The sequence below is a fragment of the Heteronotia binoei genome, chromosome 20 (assembly GCF_032191835.1).
Source record: "Heteronotia binoei isolate CCM8104 ecotype False Entrance Well chromosome 20, APGP_CSIRO_Hbin_v1, whole genome shotgun sequence".
NCBI classification, from domain to species: domain Eukaryota; kingdom Metazoa; phylum Chordata; class Lepidosauria; order Squamata; family Gekkonidae; genus Heteronotia; species Heteronotia binoei.
The window spans coordinates 14194523-14210301 of NC_083242.1; positions in this window are offsets into that span (position 1 = coordinate 14194523).

A 15779-nucleotide genomic window follows, 5' to 3' on the forward strand; every position below is an offset into this window, starting at 1 on the left:
TTTATGTCAGGGGTGGCCTAACTTGCTTAATGTAAGAGCCACATAGAATAAATGTCAGATGTTTGAGAGCCACAAGACATGAACATCAGATGTTTGAGAGAAGGAGGGAAGGAAAATAGTTGGGGAGAAGGAGGGGGAGAGCAGTGGAAAGAAAGCAACTTTAACTTTTTAGTGCGTTCTCCAAGCAGTCGGCTGGCTTGGCGAAGTGATTTGAAAAGAGAAATGCCTTCTCCAAGCTGGCCGATGAAGCGGTGGGGGCTTCAAGAGCCACACAATATGTGTGATAGAGCCACAGTTTGGCCACCCCTGCTTTATGTAATGGATATCCAGCAGTAGTAATGGGTTTGTTCACATAAGGCATCTGTGTGCAAAAGATGCAAAAGATATTAAAGCACGACAAGACCCAAAAAGCCTTTCTGGACAGGCAATCCCATGCCTCTTTGTAGTTGTGTGTGTGTGTTTTAAATGAAGGTTGTACTTTTATATTGGTGAGAGAGGATTGTCAGGGAAGTGGGAAAGAGCAGACCGAGGCATTTGAGCACCACTTCAGACACCATTGGAGACAACTTTGAAAGCCCTCCTAAATGTTTCTGCATGTCCAGTTTGTTCTGGCCACGACCTGTTTCTGGGGTTTGCAAAATGTGCCACCATTGTACAGAGGAACTGTACCCAAGTGTGTATAATTGCTACAAAATAGTAAAGAGTCCAATTGCACCTTTAAGACTAACAAATTTTATTGTAGCGTAAGCTTTGAGAAACACAGTTCTCTTTGTCAGATGCAGCTGACAAAGAGCGCTGTGTTTCTCAAAAGCTTAAGGTAAAAGCTAAAGGGAGTCCCCTGTACAGGCACCAGTCGTTTCCGACTCTGTGGTGATGTCGCATCATGACGTTTTCATGGCAGACTTTTTACGGGGTGGTTTGCCATTGCCTTCCCCAGTCATTTACCCTTTACCCTCAGCAAGCTGGGTACTAATTTTACTGACTTCGGAAGAATGGAAGGCTGAGGCAACCTTAAGCCGGCTATCTGAACCCATCTTCCGCCGGGATCGAACTCAGGTCATGAGCAGAGCTTAGACTGCAGTACTGTAGCTTACCACTCTGCACCACGGGGCTCTCAAAAGCTTATGCTACAATAAAATTTGTTAGTTTTAAAGGTGCTACTTGGACACTTTACTATTTTGCAGCCACAGACTCACATGGCTAAACTCCCCTGGATCTATAATTGCTACAGTGTCTTGAGGCAGGAGTTGGAACTCCCCAGGATGAATGTAACCTCCTGTCATTCAATGTGACACTGATTGGAAAGAAGTGTGGACCGGCTAGCATGCTGAAACAGTGCCCTCTTTGGTATGCTGAACCCGTGCCAGAAGGAGCTCTGGGAAGAGAACATGGCTACAATTTTTACCTGTCAGCATCACATACGAGTTGGGCTTTGATGAGGCACTTTAGAGCAAGCTGATCACTCATCTTTGGCATTTCACTTCCCCCACCCCCTCCTCAATCCCAGTGTAGGGATTGGCTAACTTGGCTTAAAAAGGTCAAGGTAGTCCCCTTTAAATGAGTCCCCAGCTTGCTGGGGGGGAGAGTGTAAATGACTGGGAAAGGCAATGGCAAACCACCCCGTGAAAAGTCTTCCGTGAAAACATTGTGAAAACATCACACCAGAGTCGGAAACGACTGGTGCTTACACAGGGGACTACCTTTACCTTTTTTAGTCCCCTGTGCAAGCTTCAGTCGTTTCCGACTCTGGAGTGATGTCGCATCACAACGTTTTCACGGCAGACTTTTGATGGGGTGGTTTGCCATTGCCTTCCCCAGTCATCTACACTTTACCCCCAGCAAGCTGGGTACTCATTATACTGACCTCAGAAGGATGGAAAGCTGAGTCAACCTTGAGCTGGCTACCTGAACCCAGCTTCCGCGGGATTAAACTCGGGTCATGAGCAGAGAGTTTGGACTGCAGTACTGCAGCTTTAACACTGCACCACGGGGCTCCTGTAACTTGGCTTACTGGTCTGTTATCCTGCCATCTCCTTTGCAAATGCCCTTTTTTGCAATAGGAACGGTAAAAGGCATAGGCAGTGGGAGAAACCCACGCCCGTCTCGTATGTGATTTTTAAACAATGCAAAATAAGCAAAACGTGCATTAACGCTCCTGTGATGCTCTGCCGTCTCACGCTGAGGACCCTAGTCCAGGGAGTTCTGTGATTTCAGGTGGGATTGGGAAACAAACAGCAGGAAGCAGTGATGTGCCCTCGGGGTGGCGTGTTCCGTTTCCATGCAGATGTCCCGATATGGAAAGAGGAGTGACGGGGCCGCAGGGAAGTGGGGGGGGGGAACAGAGTCATCAGATCTGTGTGACCTGTTCTTGAACTCCTTCGCGCCCCACCCCCTCAGCGCCACTACAGATTTCCCATGTTCGTGTATCCTCTTAACACCTCTGTTCGATCAGTGGGCTCCAAAATGGACAGTTGCGCGGACCATCTTGAGCAGGGGTGGCCAAACTGTGGCTCGGGAGCCACATGTAGCTCTTTCACACATATTGTGTGGCTCTCCAAGCCCCCACTTCCCCGTTGGCCAGCTTGGAGAAGGCATTTGTCTCTTTAAATCACTTCTTGAAGCTGAGCCAGATGATGGCTTGGAGAATGCATTTAAAGTTAAAGTTGCTTTCTTTCCACCTCTCCTTTCCTCTGCCCCATCTCCTTCCTTCCTTCCTGCCTTGTGGCTCTCAGACATCTGGCGTTCAGGTCTTGTGGCTCTGACGTTTATTCTGTGTGGCTCTTATGTTGAGCAGGTTTGGCCATCCCTGATCTTGAGTATCCACTGGATACGAGACAGAGCAAGACGGGCTTCCCTAGCTCTGTGCTGGTATCTGTTCTGTGCAAACATCTGACAGTTGGCTGGGTCAAGATGCCCTGTGCCGGTACATGCGAAGAAGGGCAAAACATTTTGTGCCAGGATATTGATGTCCTGACCTGGATGGCCCAAGCTAACCTGATCTTGACAGAGGTCAGAAGCTAAGCAGGTTGTTGGCCCTGGCTGGTGCAGAGATGGGAGGCCGCCAAGGAGGTCCACAGTTACTGCACAGAGGCAGACAATAGCAACCCATTTTTCTTTTGGTATTTTTTTTATTTTATGTGTGTGTGTGTGTGTGTGTACACCTGGAAGTCATGGCTATCTCCAGTGTCTGACTCTACTGGGAGCCTGGAGGATATTCAGAGAGATGGCTGAATAGAACCTGCCCCTGCCCTCCCGATTGCTGGTATTCCAAGGAGGTCTCCCATCCAAGCACTTGCCAGAGAAGAACCTGGAAGTCAGGGTGCGACCTCTGGTGACTGACCCCTACTGGGGGCCTGGAGGATATTCAGAGAGGTGGCTGAATTGAACCTGCCCCTGCCCTCCCGACTGCTGGTATTCCAAGGAGGTCTCCCATCCAAGCACTTGCCAGAGAAGAACCTGGAAGCAATGTTCCCTCTAAGCTGCAGAGCATTGTGAGCAAAAATTGTACTTTGTGAGCTACTGGCATTAGAGTTGTGAGCTACTGCATAAATTATTGTGCTCTGAGGCCATTTTTCCTGAGCTAAGACAAAAATGTGTGAGCCAGAAGCTAAAAATATGTGAGCTAGCTCACGCTAACTCAGCTTAGAGAGAACACTGCCTGGAAGTCATGGTGACCTCTAGTGATTGACTCCTACTGGGGGCCTGGAGGATATTCAGGGAGGTGGCTGAATAGAGCCTGCCCCTGCCCTCCTATCTGCTGGTATTCCCAGGAGATCTCCCATCCAAGTACTTGCCAGAGTTGACCCTACTTAGCTTCCGAGATCTGATGAGATCGGTCTTGCCTGGGCTATCCAGGTTAGGGCTGGAAAGCCATTTCTTAACATCCCTTGCCACAAAAAAACCCTGTGGCTTAGCCACTCAGGGCTGTCCAGTGTTCCCTCTAAGCTGAATTAGTGTGAGCTAGCTTACAGTTTTTTAGCTTCCGGCTCACACATTTTGTCTTAGCTCTGGAAGGATGACCCCCACAGCACACTAATGTATGCAGTAGCTCACAACTTTAATGCCAGTAGCTCACGGAGCAGAATTTTTGCTCACAGGACTCCGCAACTTAAAAGGAACATTGGCTGTGACTGGATGGCGCTTTGCACCACCCCCACGGGACTGATACCAAAATGTTAGGGAACCACGGGTGGAGAAAGAGGTCCTGATTCACCTACTGTGGTCGGCATGGATTGAGATGATGATGATTGATTATTATTAGTTTATTTCTATTCTGCCCCTTCCCCCTTTTGGGGGGCTCAGAGCGGAGTGCAACAATTTAAATTAAAATCACAATAAAATCATAATAAAAACAAATTCAGCATTCAGTAAGTGCAGTGAGTTAGTTCAGCAAGGTGATATAAAGCAATATAATATAGCTCCACAATACAGTGATGCAGCGGGCCGTAAGGGCGTAGGGGGAGGCCAACCGATCTAATAGATAGATAGATCCCCACTGCCTCATCCAAAGACGTGGTGGAACAGCTCCCTGTGTGCTCTGCTATCGTTTCCACCAGGGCTTTTTTTTTTTAGCAGGAATGCAGTTCTGGCTGGCTTGGTGTCAGGGGGTGTGGCCTAATATGCAAATGAGTTCCTGCTGAGCTTTTTCTACAAAAAGCCCTATGTGTATCAATGGTGGTGTCGGGGTGTGGCATATCATGCAAATGAGTTCCTGCTGAGCTTTTCTACAAAAAGCCCCATGTGTAACAATTGTGATGTCAGGGGGTGTGGCCTAATATGCAAATGAGTTCCTGTTGAACTTTTTCCTACCCAAAAAGCCCTGGTTTCCATGTGGTAATTTTAACTCTGTTGTTTTACTGTTGTAAGCCGCCCTGAGCCCACTTGCGGGATAGGACGGGATATGGATCCGAAAGTTAATATGAAACTTTCCTTTTGTTGTCTTGAGTTGAATGAGCCTACGACCAGTGTTCCCTCTAAGCTGAGTTAGCGTGAGCTAGCTCACAGATTTTTAGCCTCCAGCGCACACATTTTTGTCTTCGCTCTGGAAGGATGACCCCAGAGCACATTAATTGATGCTGTAGCTCACAACTTTAATGCCAGTAGCTCGCAAAGTAGATTTTTTGCTCACAAGACTTGGCAGCTTAGAGGGAACATTGCCAATGACATAGATAGTGTTTTGACCTCCAATCCCACTTCCCTCCAACTGCAAATGGACCAACTGAAGAAGACATTGGCAGGAAGTTGATACACTCTGACTTTCCTTGTTCCTGCGACAGCTGCTTGGACGCATTGTATTGCACTGAGTACTACAAGGACCGGAGAAGGAAGAGACGCAGTTTATTCTTCCAAATAAACTGAAGTCTGGTGGACCTCAAAGGCCAGCGACGGTTTATTTCAGCATGAACTTCCAAGAGTCAGCTCCCTTCTTCAGTTGCTATGAAGAGGAAATGATTTGTCGGATTCGAATAAGAAAAAGGAGAAGGGGAGAGAGAGAGAGAGAGAGAGAGAGAGGAGTTTGTGGGACAGAGGGAGGTTTGGTGTGAATCCAGTTAAAAATCTCTCAGGCATGAATCTCTGGGTAAAAGGACTTTCATAAGAGATGCTGAGAATCTCGAAAGCTCATTCCACGGAAATCTTGGTTTCTGCTACTGAATCGAGGCGGCCAAACTGGCTGTGGATCAAGGCAGCCAACCTGTGCCTCTTGCACACATATCGTGTGGCTCTCAAAACCCCCATGCCCTGTTGGCCGGCTTGGAGAAGGCATTTCTCTCTTTAAATCACTTCTCCAAGCCACCCGGCAGCTTAGGAGAATGCATTTAAAGTTAGTTGCTTTCTTGCCACCCCTCCCTCCCTGTCTTGTGGCTCTCAAACATCTGATGTTCATGTCTTGCAGCTCTCAAAAACATCTGGCATTTATTCTGTGTGGCTCTTACATTAAACAAGTTTGGCCACCCCTGGTCTAGATGCTCTACCAAAGACTGACAAGGCTATCCTGTGAAACTATCTTCACGTTGTATATTCCCTTTGAAGTTTGGGTTTTCTTTTTCTTCCTTGCAGATCAATGACTTTAAAATGTGCAACGATAGATTCGGGAAGATTAAAACATCCCCCCACCCCCTTTGTCATTCTTGACATCAGATTTTTGTTCACTCCTTCACATAGGGACTGATGTTCTGTTTCCATGCAGGATTTTTTTTAACTTATAAAGGATGGTGTGGAATTGTTTTCTGTGGCCCCAGAAGGCAGGACTAGAACCAGTGGGTTGAAATTAAATCAAAAGAGTTTCCAGCTCAACATTAGGAAGAACTTCCTGACCGTTAGAGTGATTCCTCAGTGGAACAGGCTTCCTCAGGAGGTGGTGGGCTCTCCTTTCTTGGAGTTTTTGAACAGAGGCTAGATGGCCATCTAACAGCAATGAAGATCCTGTGAATTTAGGGGGAGGTATTTGTGAGTTTCCTGCATTGCACGGGGAATTGGACTAGACGACTTTTGAGGTCCCTTCCAACTCTTATGATTCTATGATTGAAGGGGCATTGTTAGCTGATGACGGCATTATATAAAATTGGATGGTGTGCAAGTGGGTGTGCCCAGGATGGTGTCAGGCTGTGTTAACAGTATTGCCCATATGTATAAAGGATCGTTGGCATCTAGGTACATTGTGGGGTTCGGTTTCAGGGTGGTGCTGAGGGGTAAGCTGCAGTCCAAGCTCTGCTCACGACCTGAGTTCGATCCCAGCGGGAGATGGGTTCAGGTAGCCGGCTCCAGGTTGACTCAGCCTTCCATCCTTCCAAGGTCGGTAAAAGGAGTCCCCAGCTTGCTGGGGGGGGGAAGTGTAGATGACTGGGGAAGGCAATGGCAAACCACCCCGTAAGTCTGCCAAGAAAAGGTCATGATATGACGTCACCCCATGGGCTGGTAACGACTCGGTGCTTGCACAGAGACTTACCGTCACCTTTCGTCTTAAAGCGGCCTTGCTTCTGCCATATCATTTACCTGCAGACATAGCAGTGTGTATTGAGCAGGGGCGTTTGGGTAAGATCGATGGAGGGACGGGTGGGTGCGTGTGCACAAAGCTGGCCTGTTGTTTGTGAGTTCCTTCCAGGAGAGCAGGCATCCCAGGTCAAAGGGTCACGGCTGAGGTCTTCGGAGAGCCCTCAGATCAAACACCGAAGGGGATAACTTCCTGCCGTTTGGGCCTCTTCTTTTCCAGTCCGGTCTGTGTTAGACACAAAGGTCGCCACCCCCACCCCTCCCCACACCCCCTTGATCCCGCATTCTCGCTTTTGATCTCTGTGGCAGGGGTGTGAGACATGTAAGTGTGGTGTGTGAAATGCATTGGCCCAGCCAGGGGGACAGAAATTGTTGGTTCGTTTCTTTGAGATCCTTCTTCTGGGTGCGAGGGATTTTTTTAAACTCTGCCATCCTCTGTAGTCAATCAAAAGCATGTTTTTGATGGATTGGGGAAAAGACATAACCCAGGGGTTGCCAAACTTGCTCAACGTAAGAGCCACATAGAATAAACATCAGGATGGAAGGAAGGGGGGGGGGGAGCAGTGGAAAGCATTGCCTTCTTCTTTTTTTATGAAATATAAAGCTAGATGTACAAAAGTGGCATAATGAAGTGGTAGAGCACTGAGGGGGTCTCCCCCACAGTGTCCAAAGTTCCTTGCAAGCAGAAAGCAAGCATCTCAGGGAAAAATAATTCCCCTTTTGCGGTAGTTTCTGCTTGCAAGCAGGACGTGTATGTGTTTTGTAGCACAGTATTCAACAGTGGGCTACCCTCTTCATTCTGTTGCATGTCTAGATATCTCTTTGAGGATTCGTTTACTGATTTACTTCTGTTGAACTGCGTTGTTGCAGGGGGGCTTGTTGCTTGCCTTAAAGGGATCTCTTCCTCCTAAGATGTGTCTGTCTCTGGGGAGGGTGCTTAGCACACGTGTTTTCAGCACATCAGGCCTTCTAAGCTGAGATGGCGTGAGCTAGCTCACAGTTTTTTAGCCTCCGACTCACACATTTTTGTCTTCGCTCAGGAAAAATGGCCCCAGAGCAAACTAATTGAGGCAGTAACTCACCATTTTCATAGAACAAAGCAGTAGACAAGTACACCTTTAAGACCAACTAAGTTTTATTCAGAATGTAAGCTTTCGTATTCTCTTAAGCAGACTTCATCAGACAAAATGGGAATGGCGAGCAGCAAATCTTAATCTAAGTGGGCAGTGTAGAATCATGGGAATGTTTTTAGCAAATTAAAAGAATCACAAATAGGGATCTGTGTTTGTTAGTGTTAGAACAAAGCAGGACTGAAACAACACCGGAGGGTGATAAAAAGCAGACGGCTGTTGTAGGTGCGAAGTGCCATAAATCTAGGTAACATTCTGGCTTTGTTAGTTTAAATAGAGGGCTTGGTTTCTCAAGAGATTATAACATCCATTATAGTTTGCCATTAGAAAAAAAGGAAGACATTAAAACACAGTGGAGGATGGGTTGGTATATGCAATAAGACAAACAGCCAATATCCCCAATTGGAGTATGTCAATACAAAAAAACAAAAACCAATTTCCATTTTCACCATTTTCATGTCCGTAGCTCTCGCAAAGTAGAATTTTTGCTCACAAGACTCTACAGCTTAGAGGGACTATTGGGACTGTTCTCGAAGGAAGCATTCGAAGAGAAGTTTTTTTATTTCAGAAAGGAACTTTCCCCACAAGCACGGACAGTAACCGGCAGAAGAAAATCTGCAAGCGCCATTCCAGTGGGCCCTCTTCCGTCTGCGGGTAAGCGCTCGATCAGCCGCGTAGTCTGAATGATAACATTTGCTGGCAGTGGCACCATGCAATCTTTCGATCCCGGACGGGGCTTTCTAATCTTAGCGCTGAAACCCAAACACACGCATGCCAAATCCCTACTGGGAGCCACTTCACAGAGCCTTGAAACATTACGAGAATGAGAGAGACGAAGGGACTGGAGCGCGTCCACGAGACTTGGGGAAGGAGCAGCGTCTGCCTCGCCCAAAGTAGCTCTGAGAGGTTCTGATGCCAGGGGCAGAAAGCTCCAGCAAAGAACGCCCCCCCCCCTTCTGTGTAGGGTTGCCAGTCCCCAGGTGGGGGCAGGGGATCCCCTGGTTTGGAGGCCCTCCCCCTGCTTCAGGGTCATCAGAAAGTGGGGAGAGGGAGGGAAATGTCTGCTGGGCACTCATTATTCCCTATGGAGACTGATTCCCATAGGGAATAATGGAGAATTGATCTGCGGGTATTTAGGGCTCATGGGGGGCTGTGTTTTGAGACAGAGGCACCAGATTTTCAGCATAGCATCCAATGCCTCTCCTCAAAACACCCTCCAAGTTTCAAAAGGATTGGACCAGGGGGTCCAATTTTATGAGCCCCCAAAAGGTGCCCCTATCCTTCATTATTTCCAGTGGAGGGAAGGCATTTAAAAGACCCTTTTTGTGAGGGCCAGAAGTTCACTCATGCTTGTCATAGCCTTGCTCCTGGCTTCACTCCTGAAGTTCCCAGATATTTCTCGAATTGGACTTGGCAACTTACTCCCCTGAATTCATCGAAAGGAGCAGGGAAGTTCTTTTGGAGCAGCCCTGTTGAAGGGAACGACTGGGCAAAGTGGGATTTGCTGCTGTACCTTGTGCTGTCTGGGGCAGCTAGCATCACCTACGCAAGTCACAGTGCCTGCTCCTCTTCCCCACAGCCAGGGCTTTCGTTGAGCAGGAACATAGTTCCGGCTGGCTTGCCATCAGGGGGTGTGGCCTAATCTGCAGATGAATTCCTGCTGGGCTTTTCCTACCAAAAAAAAAAAAAAAAACCCTGTGTGAAACAATGGTGACGTCAGGGCTGTGGCCTAATATGTAAATGGGTTTCTGCTCAGCTTTTCTACAGAAAAGCCCTGTGTGAAACGAAAGCCCTGCCCACAGCTGTCTTGGCCTCCCAATTGTTGCAAAAGGAACAGCAACAGTGGCTGACTGAAATGTTGGCAACCATTTGTGTGTGCGTGCTCACAGGCGTGCCCATGTGAATGTGTGTCTGCACCTGGAAGTCCTGGTGACTGACCCCTACTGGGGGCCTGGAGGATATTCAGAGAGGTGGCTGAACAGAGCCTGCCCCTGCCCTCCCGACTGCTGGTATTCCTCAGAGGTCTCCCATCCAAGCACTTGCCAGAGAAGAACCTGGGAGTCCTGGTGACTGACCCCTACTGGGGCCTGGAGGATATTCAGAGGTGGCTAAATAGAGCCTGCCCCTGCCCTCCCAACTGCTACTATTCCAAGGTTGGTCTCCCATCCAAACACTTGCCAGAGTCAACCCTGCTTTGCTTCCGAGATAGGGCTTGCCTGGGCCATCCAGGTAAGGGCTTATTTATTTTATTTTATTGTTGGTATTTTTGTATTCTATGTGCGAGCATGCATGTATGTGTGCGCAGCTGGAAGTCATGGTGACCTCTAGTGAATGACCCCTGCTGCAGGCTTAGAGGATATTCAGGGAGGTGGCTGAATGGAGCCTGCTCTGCCCTCCCAACTGCTGGTATTCCAAGGTCTCCCATCCAAGTACTCGCCAGAGTCAACCTTGCTTAACTTCTGGGATCTGACGAGACTGGGCTTGCCTGGGCTATCCAGGGCAGGGCTGCAACCCTTCTTGAATGGCACAGAAGATCTACCCCCCAAGGCAGCTCCTGACCTACCTCTGCTGATGGTTTCAGCTTTGGGAAACAGGAACACTGTTGGAACACCCCTCAGTCCTGCAGCGGACACACAATAGTCTGTGTGGCATCTGTAGGAGAAAGGAATTGGTGTGGACAAGGGGGCACTGGAGGTTTCTCTTCCTAGAGATTTCTCATGTCCTGCTTGATGCCTTTCAGCCTCCAGTGAGGAGCACGGGTGGGCTGTTACAAGGGCCAAGGAACACGAGCCTTTCCCCTCCAGACCCTTCTGTCTCTGCCTCGACAGTAGGGCTAGGCATGCTGAGTTCCAAATGCAGGACTCCTAGATTGTAAGAAACTTGAGTTTCTAGTCCTGAACATTGTGAGCAGATGCTTGAAAGTGTCTCTGGGCTTAAGCTCTGACCTGGATAGTCCAGGCAAGGCCAGTCACATCAGATCTCAGAAGCTAAGCAGGGCCGACCCTGTAAAGTACTTGGATGGGACCAGGGGTGGAATTCCAGCAGGAGCTCCTTTGCATATCAGGCCACACACCCCTGATATAGCCAATCCTCCAAGAGCTTACAAAAAAAAGCCTTGTAAGATCTTGGAGGATTGGCTACATCAGGGGTGTGGCCTAATATGCAAAGGAGCTCCTGCTAGAATTCCACCCCTGGATGGGAGACCTCCTTGGAATACCAGTAGCGGGAGGCAGGGGCAGGCTGTATCAAGCCACTTCTTTGAACATCCTCCATGCCCCAATAGGGGTCAGTAGAAGCTGCCTTTTCTTTTTTTTTGCCAGAAGTCACCATGATTTCCAGGCATGCACATACAAAGGAAGGAAGACAAATGGAGGAGGGGGAGAGAGATGGAAAGAAAGCAACTTTAAATGCATTCTTTAATGCATTTAGTGACGCCCAACAACCAACTGGCAGGGCAGCGGAGGTTTTGAGAGCCGCACAGTATATGTGAACAATGGAGCCCAGAAGCGAGTATTTTGGGGGGAGGGTTAAGAAAGAAAGAGCACAATAAAATTTAGAGGCTCTGGAGCTCCGCTCTTGTGAGCTCCTGCCCAAAATGAGGCCTGCATACAAATAAATTTAGGAGCCCTGTGGCGCAGAGTGGTAAAGCTGCAGTACTGCATTCCAAGCTCTCTGCTCACTACCTGAGTTTGTTCTCAGCGGAAGCTGGTTCAAGTAGCCGGCTCAAGGTTGACTCAGCCTTCCACCCTTCCGCGGTTGGTAAAATGAGTCCCCAGCTTGCTGGGGAGAAAGTGTAGATGACTGGGGAAGGCAATGGCAAACCACCCCGTAAAAAGTCTGCTGTGAAAAACATTGTGATGCGACGTCACCCCAGAGTTGGAAACGACTGGTGCTTGCACAGGGGCCTACCTTGACCTTTTTATATAAGTACATTTAAAACAATCAGAATTTAAAAGCCTGTTGGATGTCGGTTTGCTGCTTTTCTCATAGGCCTTTCGAAAAGAGGGTTTCCCGAGGGCCAAGCTTCCTGCAGCAGATGGAATCGATCAAGGGACTCGAGTCACTGTGAAGCCCCCCACCCCCCCATCCTCCCCCAAGTGCAAACTTCCCTGCTGCTGCTGCTGCCTTGAGCGTTACCCAGGTACACTGAACTGTTGTGCTGGCAGGTAGTTCTTCCTAGCAGCAGACTCTGCACAATTCTCCTTGGGGAGTTATTTTCACTCTGCCAACTGTTCCCTGTACTGCCTAGTGCCAGACTTGTGAGGCTTAACAACAGGCATCCTCAAAGAACTCCCTCCTCCTGCGATTCTGCGTGAGATTGCCGCCTTCTGTCTCAGCTGGGGTCTAGAGCAGGGGTGGCCAAACTGTGGCTCGGGAGCCCCATGTGGCTCTTTCACACATACTGTGTGGCTCTTGAAGCTCCCACTGCCCTCTCAGCCATTTTGGAGAAGGCATTTATCTCTTTAAATCACTTATTCAAGTCAAACCAGCCAGTGGCTTAAAGAGTGCATTTAAAGTTGCTTTCTTTCTGCCTCTCTCTCCCCATCTATTTTCCTTCCTTCCTTCCTTCCTTCCTTCCTTCCTTCCTTCCTTCCTTCCTTCCTTCCTTCCTTCCTTCCTTCCTTCCTTCCTTCCTCCCTTCCTCCCTTCCTTCTTGCAGCTCTCAAACATCTGATGTTCATATCTTGTGGCTCTCAAACACCTGATATTTATTCCATGTGGCTCTTATGTTAACCAAGTTTGGCCACCCCTAGTCTAGACGGCTGGCCCAAGGATTGTCTTCCGTCGAACTCTTCTCTTCCTGCCCTCTTGCTTCCTTTTCCAAATGAGAGGTGCAGGGGATTATGCCTGCTTAGAATTGGGGGAGGGGCTTAGAAGGGGGGGCGCACTTTTGCCCCGCCGATTGGATAGTGGGGAAGATGAAGACAACGCAGCAAGGATTTTGCCCTCTTTCTCTTTGTCGGTGTAAGAATGTACACCAAGGGTGGACAAACTGCAGTTTGGGAGCCAGATATGGCTCTTTTGAACATATTGTGTGGCTCTCGAAGCCCTCGTCGCCCCGTTGGCTGGCTCAGAGAAGTTGTTTCTTTCTTTAAATCGCTTTGCCAAGAATGCATTTAAAGTTGCTTTCTTTCCATCTCCCTCCCCCTCCCCCATACAATAATTAATTCCCCAACAGAACTGAGAGTCAGCAAATGACCCATAGCAGGGGTGGCCAAATGGGAGCCACATGTGGCTCTTTCACACATATTGGGTGGCTCAAAGTCTCTCTTTAAATCATTTCTCCAAGCCAGCTGGTGGCTTGGAGAATGCATTTGAAGTTAAAAGTTGCTTTCTTTCCACCTCTCCTTCCCTACCTATTTCCTTCCTTCCTCCTGTCTTGCAGCTCTCAAACGTCTGACATTTATTCTGTTCAGCTCTTATATTAAGCAAGTTTGGCCACCCCTGATATACACAGTCCTCCCTGGCCCTTGGGGGGCTGGCTCCCTTGCCGGATGTTCAGCTAAAGCCCTTAATTCTGCGCGTGTGTTTTAGCAAAGAGGAATCTTGATTTGGTAGCAGATGCACCATGTTTTTAAGAGAGGTCCTCAGTGTCACTCAGTGAAAAGTAGTTCTGGGGAGCTTTCTATATAGGTTGGGGCCATGGCACTGCGAGAGCTGTATTTCCCAGGAGGACGCAAAGGCAGTTGGGCACAAAACAAGGTTTGGTTTAAAGAAGCCTGGGAGAGTCTGTCTTCCTTGTACTGGTGCTGTTGATCCAGATTCCCTCTCTGTCTGGTGGTCCCGTTCTGGCAGTGAAATTACAGTGTTTGCAGATCAAAACCTCAGTGACGCCCAACAACCAGAAGCGAGTACTGAGAAAACCTTGTCCAAAAGCCTAGTTGGTTTCTGCCAGCTGTGGAGCAACAATGGGTTCAATACAGGGGTGGCCAAATTTGCGTAAAGAAAGAGCCACATAGAATAAATGTCAGATGTTTGGGAGCCACAAGACATGAACACCAGATGTTTGGGAGGGAGGGAGGAAGGAAGGAAGACGGGGGAGAGGTGGAAAGAAAGCAACTTTAAAGTTCCTTCCTTCCTTCTTCCTGTCTTGCAGCTCTCAAATGTCTGACATTTCTTCTATGTGAAGTGATTTAAAGAGAGAACTACCTTCTCCAGGATGGCTGACAGGGTGGTGGTGACTTCGAGAGCCACATAATGTGTGTGAAAGAGCTCCATGTGGCTCCCGAGCTACAGTTTGGCCACCCCTGGTCCAATATAACATGTGCAAAGGGGGAGACTTATATCTGAGCCCTGTATAAACTCACAGGTATATTGACAATGGTATACTGACAGTATGACGGTAGGAGATTTTTGAGGTTTTACCAGCATTTTTACCCATCTGCATTCTCTTAGGGGATGGACAGTGGCTCAGTGGTAGAGCATCTGCTTGGTAAGCAGAAGGTCCCTGGTTCAATCCCCGGCATCTCCAACTAAAAAGGGTCCAGGCAAATATGCATGAAAAACCTCAGCTTGAGACCCTGGAGAGCCGCTGCCAGTCTGAGTAGACAATATTGTCTTTGATGGACCGAGGGTCTGATTCAGTAGAAAGCAGCTTCATATGTTCATATATATGTTCTTCTGCATGCTCTTCGCCCCCCCCCCCTTGTGTGCACAAAGGGCTAGATTTCCTCTCTCTCCTCGCCAGGATTGCGATATGACACATGCCATTGAACAACAGCAAATGGATTTCAGGCATTTCCCAGCGTCCCGTCCAGTTCACCCGTATGTGTCCAGCAGCTCTGTTCCAGGAAGATTGCTTCTGTTTCTCCCAGCAGCAAGAGAGAGAGAGCTGTGTTGTCACCTTTCTTCAACTTTAGTATAACTCGCGCTATTTCAGGTTCTCCCCCACCCACCCACCCCACTAGGGCATGAAGCTTTGCTGTTTTAAAACTGAGCCAAAGCCAGCACTGAGCTCAGGAGTGCACTGCCTTGGTTTGTGGGGGCTCAGCCTCTTGGGTTTCTGCCCACCCAAGGCCGCCTACAGCGCTGATTCCCCATTAGCCAGTTGAGCGCCTTCTGTTTTGGCTGTAGATTACAGTCATCGTGGATAGAGGTGTAAAGAGAGCTGACGAAGAAATCCCATCCCAGCAACGTGTCTGCAGACCTTTCAAGAGGCCGGGGTTTACCTGAGTCCTGCAAGGTACAGTCAGGCTCTCTTCAGGTGGCCAAGAAGCCTTTGGGTGTTCTCTCACCCTGAAAGAATTCCCTCCCCCCAGCTCTGTGGGTCGGTGTCTGTCTCTCTCTCTCTTTTGGAAGGCTCTTGGCTCCTTCCCTCCCTCCCCCCCCCCTTTGATCTCCTCTTCGTGTTTGTCCAGTCGATCAACCCAGACAGGGTTAGAGTCTGAGGTCAGTAGCCGCTTCCATTCCAAACTTCCCAGACGGCATCGGTGAGAGGCGAAGAGATTCAGGTTACAGCCCCCCCCCCTTCCTCTTCTCCCCCCATCTCCCACCAACGCACACCCCTGTGCTTGCTTTATAACGCTTTGCACCGACCAGGGATTAGACAATGCCTCTGGGTAGTCCCGACGGTGAGGACAAAAGAGAGATTTGATAGATCTATTTATATTTGTGTGCACCAGTTGTTGTTTTCTTTAATTCAGGTTTAAATTTTTTTTT